Source organism: Plecotus auritus (assembly GCF_963455305.1).
Source record: "Plecotus auritus genome assembly, chromosome: 9".
NCBI lineage: Eukaryota > Metazoa > Chordata > Mammalia > Chiroptera > Vespertilionidae > Plecotus > Plecotus auritus.
The window spans coordinates 84,858,782-84,866,462 of NC_137783.1; the positions used below are offsets into that span (position 1 = coordinate 84,858,782).

The 7,681-nt window shown below is 42.0% G+C and overlaps 1 pseudogene across 1 annotated transcript; it reads right to left on the minus strand.

Moving 5' to 3' along the window:
* Positions 1-2,218: 2,218 nt before the first annotated feature.
* On the minus strand, positions 2,219-4,150 carry LOC308233584 (PAT complex subunit CCDC47-like; annotated as a pseudogene). Its single transcript has 3 exons — positions 4,123-4,150; positions 3,565-3,980; positions 2,219-3,155 (listed from the first exon to the last, which is right to left on the minus strand). The product of its transcript is annotated as a PAT complex subunit CCDC47-like (transcript).
* Between the last annotated feature and the right edge of the window lie 3,531 nt (positions 4,151-7,681).

Genomic DNA, 7,681 nt, shown 5'->3' on the forward strand with positions numbered 1-7,681 from the left:
AGGAAGCCAAGCTTTCCACACACCCTGGCCGGCACAGGCCTCTGCTTAAGGCTACAAAGTTTCAATTATAGAAGATACATAAATCCCAATAGAAATGGCTGCCGCCACGGAGCAAGCAGAAGGCTTGGCTCCACTCCAGGTTACAAAGTTTCAATTGTAGAAGATAAATAAACCCGATACCAGGGCCTCCGCTTGGGTCGCCAGGGGTCGTGGCCGGCCTGCAAACCACCACAAGCCCCTCGCCCAGGCCGCCCCACACCCCAAGGGAACCCCCACCCTGATCCGGGACACCCTTCAGGGCAAACCAGCTGGCCCCCACCTGTGCACCAGGCCTCTATCCCATCTAATAAAAGAGTAATATGCAGATTGACCATCACTCCAACACAAAAGATGGCTGCCCCCATGTGGACACAAGATGGCCACCACAAGATGGCCAGCAAGGGAAGGCAGTTGGGAGGGACCAGGCCTGCAAGGGAGGGCAGTTGGGGGTGATCAAGCCTGCAGGGGAGGGCAGTTAGGGGTGACCAAGCCAGCAGAGGAGGGAAGTTGGGGACGACCAGGCCTGCAGGGAAAGGCAGTTGGGAGGGACCCAGGCCTGCAGGGGAGGGCAGTTAGGGGTGACCAGGCCTGCAGGGGAGGGCAGATGGGGGGGGACCCAGGCCTACAGGGGGGAGCAGTTGGGGGGGACCGGGCCTGCAGGGGAGGGCAGTTAGGGGCAAACAGGCTGGCAGGGGAGTGGTTAGGAGGTGATCATGCTGGCAGGCAGAAGCGGTTAGGAGCAATCAGAAAGGCAGGCAGGCGAGCAGTTAGGAGCCAGCAGTCCTGGATTGTGAGAGGGATGTCCCACTGCCCGTTTAAGCCCGATCCCACTGGATCGGGCTTAAACGGGCAGTCGGACATCCCTCGAGGGTTCTCAGATTGGAGAGGGTGCAGGCTGGACTGAGGGACACCCCCCTCCCCCGTGCACGAATTTCGTGCACCGGGCCTCTAGTTGTTAATATTATCCAAAAGAGTCACCCAAAAACTCCACTGCAAAAATCTGTTGGTGGTGGTGTGTGTGTTTGTGTGTGTGCATGTGTGTGTGTTTAACTGCTGGGAAGTTTAAGTAATAGAAGCTATAACCCCTGAACCCACTTAGCTTGTTACTGATAGATATGGTCTATTACCATAAATGCATGATTGCAATAGATAGATTTTTGCATTAGGTCACTAGTTTACTATGTTTGGCCTTGCTTGTTCATTTCTTAAGTGGCTTTCTTCTGATATTGCTCTCTGTGTTTCCTCTGTTCCACATTATTTGACTTCTCTTTCTCTGAGACTGAAATATAAGTTTACATACTTTGCTTCTTATCAGTAGTAGTAATTTTAAAATGTATACATAGGGCATATATATGTGAAGTTTGTATTGGACATTCAATGGGAATTTTCTAATTGTAACTCTTCAAATTTACATTTCAACTGATTGAATACACTGTTCGTGAAAAAGTTATTTTCTTGCCTTTTTTAAAAAAAAAAAAGAAACACTAAGCAATGTTTATTGTGCAATTCCAACAGTTATTTGTGGAATCTTTGTTTAGAGTTATTTTTATAGCCAGCCATTTCAACTGCCTAGTTTTAAACATTAAAAGCACTGATGATTCATATTGTAATTTAAAAAATATTTTAAGATTACTCATAATTCATATATCATTTCTTTCACAAAATAATCCAAATAATTTTATTACCTGGAAGAAAATTACTGAAACAGTGTCCTTCCAATAACTTCAAACAAAAAATAGCAGATGAGGAAATAGGGTTCCTCAGTCACTGGGAGTGTTTGAATTTTTGTTGTTGTTAATCCTCACCAGAGAATATTTTTTTCATTGACTTTTAGAGAGTGTGGGAGGGAAGGAGCAAAGGGAAAAGAGAGAGAGAGAGAGAGAGAGAGAGAAAGAAACTTTGATGTAAAGGAGACACAGACTGGTTGCCTCCCGCATGTGCCCCAACCAGGGCCTGGATCAAACCTACAACCCTGGTATGTGCCCTTGACCAAGAATTGAACCCATGACCCTTCAGTATGGGGACTGGCACTCTAACCACTGAGCGACACTGGCCAGGGTGAGTGTTTGAACTTTAAGATGAGAAATGGACTGGCCTTTTTTTTTTTTTATTTTTTTATACGTTTCCTGTGAATTTAGAGCTTACATGTGGCATCAGGACTCAGATCTCTGGGGAGACTTTACATGGCTTCCACCTCAATTTGTTTCATTTTCATTTGCTTCTTTTCCAATTTCTTTTGCTCACACCTCACTCAAGATATCTTCCTCCAGCCTGAGCTATTTCTCATCTATGATTTGCTTTCTCTGCTCTTTTCTTATCACACTGAGACTGTGCCACTTCTTGTCTTTGCACTTGCTTCAGCTTCTAGATGTTCTCTTAGACTTGTGCTCTGTTCTTATCTGATTTTTATTTGCCTTCTCTGTTGAGTCAGAACTTTTTGGCTTTGTCACTGGAATACATCGCCATGTTCATCAGAGGTAGCAAAGCCCCCATATCCTTTGGGTAAATGTCGCCTGAGCCAGGCACATGAAATGGAAACAGTAATCCTCTTTGTGTCAGGTAATTTTAAAGGCTGACCTTCCTCTTGCATAATTTTTGGACCCAAGAACTGATATGAAAAATGAATGGATTCAATCTGGTCAGCATAGTGTGTTTGCAAGTGAACCTTTGTGTCTGGCATTCCCTATGACTTCTCCAACCTGACAGTATGGCCAAGGAGTCTGGCAATCCATACTTTGCTCCAGATGTAGGTTTGTCACAATACCCACCCCGTCTCATTCCACAGTCTTACCAAGGCTTTCTGAGTGCCAACAGCAAGCACTTAGGTATCCAAGAGCCTCATCATTCATGATCACTTTTGTTTGCACTTGATCACTCACGGGCATCACCATCTGGGCCAGGACATTCAGTAAGTCCTGTCTCCTGAGGAGCCTGAGCTGACAGGCATCCCTTCACAGCACACGCAACCATAAGGCCCCAGGGTGTAGATATACTCAGTCGCCTGGTTCAGCTTTCCTGTGCTTGATGCTTCTACCAAGGCAAAGCTCCTCTCTGAAAGCTCTGAGTGTCAAACCAGGCCTGAGCAAGGGGACTGCTTTTATTCTTCCCAATGAAACACACCAGTCACCATCAAAAGCCTATATAATTAAAGCGTAATATGCTAAGTGTCCCACCGATAGGTCAACCAATTGGTTGACCGTTTGGTCAACCACTTGACCAGTCACTATGACGCACACTGACCACCAGAGGGCAGACGCTCCGACTGGTAAGTTATCTTGCTGCTGGGGTCCAGCTGATGGGGACTGGGCAAGAGGGCCAGACATGCCCTGGAGCCCTCCCCTGGTCCCTCCCCGGCCAGCTAACCTCCTGCAGTCCCTCCCCAGCTGGCCAACTAACCTCCCATGATCCCTCCCTGGCCAGCTGGCCCCCATTGCCCCGATTGGGACTGGGCAAGATGGTCCCCATCGGCCCTAATTGCTGGCCAGGCCGAGGGACCCTACCCATGCACGAATTCGTGCACTGGGCCTCTAGTTTCTAGATAATATTCTCCCAACTGTTCTGGAGGTGTGTAGGAACATCAATAATTGTTATTGGGTCTTTATTTTTCTAGAAGTTTCTATTTGTCTTCATAACCTTCAAGTTCTTCATTGTCAGATGACTCACTCTCAGTACCTCCCTCCTGGGTATCTGCATCTTCAAAATCTCTTTGGTTTTCATCTGACCTTTCCAACTCCATAGCTGCTTTTGCTTCATCATCTTCAGTGGTAATCACCCATTGAGGAGATTTAGTGACAGCATCTTCTGTGATGTCCTCAAGTTCAGCAAAGTCACTATCATCATATTCAAGTACGTGTTCCTCAGCCTCAAAACATCAAACTTGGCTTCAGAGAAACTCCCTCCCCCAACCCTGAACACCAAAAGGACAACACAGCATGGAAGGTCTCATTGCACCTGTATCCCGGGCTCCTGCAGCCACCACCTGTGCCCCTCTTGTCTCTCAGCTGCCACCTGTGCAATCACCGTAGTTTTATTGCCCCCGGTGCCTCTAGGATAAGCTGTACCAGGCAGCTCAGTCAGCCACACCACACTTCACGTAGCTTCTACCATCCATTCGGGTCTATTTTGCTAAAGTAAACTTCTTTGATACACAAAAATAGGAAGCATTGAAAAATGCCTAAATGAAATTAATCTGTGACTTAAAATCTCTAGTTTTAGAGGGTCGTGGGCTATTATGAACCCTGATGATATGGTGGAAAGAGTTCCTACCTCACAGTGTTTTCAGAGCATGTAAGTGCTTGGAATAATATGGTGTCTGATATGTGATATGTGTTCAATAAATGTTTCCTATTTTCTTCTGATTATTAATTTAAATAAACTCAGGGGTATTCAGTGAGGAAATGTTTTGTCTGCCTACCTACAGAAATTCTTCTTTCTATATGGAAATTTATTTTTCCCTTTATTATTTTTTTATATCTTATTCTCCTCTCTCTCTCTCTCCTCCTTTGTTTACTTGTTTTTACTGTTGAAAAAGTAAAGCTGTGGTTTCATGCCCCCAAAACAGCAATTCAATTCAACCTGGCCACTTAGCAGCCTGGGAGACAAAATAGTGTGCTGTGCTTTTCCTAATACTGTTTTGCTCTTGTCTCTAACCATGCAAATTCTATTCTTCAGGTTCTAACTCTTGCTCTTTTCCTAGATCAATCCAGAGCACATTAAGGTCTGTTAAACTAATCCAGTGCCTACTGTTTATAGCATACATTTATTGTTTCCTATGCATCTGTTTTATGTGTTTTCTCTAAGGCAATGATTGAGGTTCCTCAATGCCTTAGACCTCACTCAGGCAATCACCTCATCTCCTTTCCCCACCCATATCAAGTATCTACCATAGGGTTATACACATAATAGATTCTCCTTAGGAAATGCTCAATAAGTAGAATCACCTTATCTCACTCAAATGGTTGTTTTGATACCATGTAGTCATAACCTAATTATACCAGAAAAAAAATTCTTTTTTAATAATCTATTCTACCATCCAAATTATACTCTTGTCAGAAAGTTTCTCTTAGAAATTATCCCAATTCACCACTTTTGCAGTTAATGTTAGCATCTAGATAAAATGAAAGGAGGAAATGTGATAATGATCATGGCTAATTATTTTGATTTTTAAAAAAACAGTTATTTCATAAAGATTTAAAAAATTTTTTAAATATATTTTTATTGATTGCAGAGAGGAATGGAGAGAGAGAGAGACAGAGAGAGACAGAGAGAAACATCAGTGATAAGAGAGAATCATTAATTGGCTGCCTGCTGCACGCCCCACACTGGGGATCGAGCCCAAAACCTGGGCATGTGCCCTGACTGGGAATCAAATCGTGACCTCCTGGTTCATAGGTCGATGTTCAACCACTGAACCATGCTGGCTGGGTTTCATAGAGATTTTTATAAGAATTTATATTGTTTGTTCAAGGAGTTTTAAGACTTTGGAGTCTGTGATTGAAGAAGTATGTTCCCAGGTAACTCCTAGGTATTTAAAAGTTGAGAATTGTTGTTTTGATTCTTAATGTGTTAGAAAGTGAATTCCTATTTTACATTTTTTGTTAAACTTTGCATTATATGGTTTTTAAGCTATCTGGAGAGATTATTGCTTGACTCAGTAAGACAGTTTTTTTTCTGAAAGCTAAAAATTTCTGTGAGTGTGTGTGTCTGTATAGTCCTCTAGTCCTAAACTTTAACAAAAACCATCTTACATTATACTGTTAACTACAAGTTTGTCTATTTCTGACACCCTCCACTTCCACCAGGCTATAGTTTCTCAAGCAAATATAGGTGTCTATGTTATATAACAGGTGAGGTACAGAGTAAATGTTTATTGTTTTAAACATCAAATATATTTTATATTGCTATTTAATATATATGAAGTATTGTATATATTGAATATATATATTTTACCATGGGAAAACATCTAAGCATTTACTTATATTTCTTTGGTATCTTTTACCCTTCTGGGTACATAGTAGGAGATGAATGTAAGTAAACCAGGCTGTATTCAATAAGAATTAATTTTTTGTTAATGAGAACTGGGCAAATGTTTAATTTATATATTAAAGCAAAACAGGAAAAAAAATAAAGCCTTCACTTGGTCTTATTTCTGGAAGAATAGCTCAGCAAGGCTGAACAAGTCTTTGTTTTCAAACTTGGTTTCCATAGCTGGGTGAGCTTATGTATCAACCCAAAGTCTTACATAACCAGCTGAGCCATTGTCCTCTGATGTCTTCTTATTTCTGGCCAGAACATGATGGTGGCAAAATTATCCAAAACATTACATCCTAAGCCACTCTAGATATAGCCAAGAATCTTGATTTTCAAAACAGAAATGTGCAACTGATTAATCTACTAAGTGGAAAATTCATCATTTTTTAGCAAATGATTTATTTTTCTTTTATTATAAGCATGTTTAGGTGCATAATGTTTTGGATGCATAAATCATTATAAAGCAAACCCCCTCTGTCCATTTTATTTATAAGAGTATCCAACTGCCCTAGCTGGTTTGGCTCAGTGGATAGAGCATCAGCCTGCAGACTGAAGGGTCCTGGATTTGGTTCTGGTCAAGGGCACATGCCAGGGTTGTGGGCTTGATCCCCAGCAGGGGGCATGCAGGAGGCAGCTGATCAGTGATTCTCTCTCAACATTGATGTTTCTATCTTTCTCTTCTCCCTTCCTCTCTGAAATCAATAAAAATATATATACTTAAGAAAAAAAGAATATCCAACTGACAGATATCTCATTTCCTCCAATACTGTCTAAGAATAAGATACCTAGTAAAATTTGCTCAACAATGTACAAAAATCAATGAAAAGACATAAATCTGAGATTGAGAATTCAAGCTCAGATAAAGTTTCAGGGCATGTTGTACTCTAGGTTTATGAATTAAAACACCATTATATTCTTACACAGTTGAGCCAGCATGGTCACCATCAGACCAGCTAAGTCACGTGAACACCAAGAGGTATTCTGCTTGCCCTCCACTTTCTCAGAACTTCAGGTACCTCTTATACTTAAAGGGGGGAAATAACTAATATTTATTGAGCTCCTACTATGTGCTTAGTACTTTAGAAATATTATCTCATCCAATCCTTACAATTCCTGAGGTGGATTTTATAACCCTCAGTTGACATATGGGAAAATTTATACTAATAAAGGCATACAGATAATAATTGAGTGAACTAGTACTTAATGCAAAGGTTTCTATTTTCAAGTCTTGTATGCTTATCACTATTTCAGGATCTAGTACCACATAGTGAGAGGTCAGTGAATCTTGGCTGAATGAACAGATTCCATGGATGAGTTGAATCTTTTAAAACCAACCTTCTTTACTTCTTTCTTTCCTCCATCCTTCCCTCCCTCCCTTCCTCTCTCCCTCCCTCTCACACTTCCTTCCTTCCTTCCTTTTTTCCTTCCTTCCTTCCTTCCTTCCTTCCTTCCTTCCTTCCTTCCTTCCTTCCTTCCTTCCTTCCTTCCTGCTTTCCTTCCTTTCCTCCCTCCTTCCTGCCTTTCCCCATGGTAAACATTTATTGGAGTGGATTTAGGGAACTACCTCCCCTATGTGCCACAGCCTTCGCGGCTAAGGTTCAGAATCTGAAGG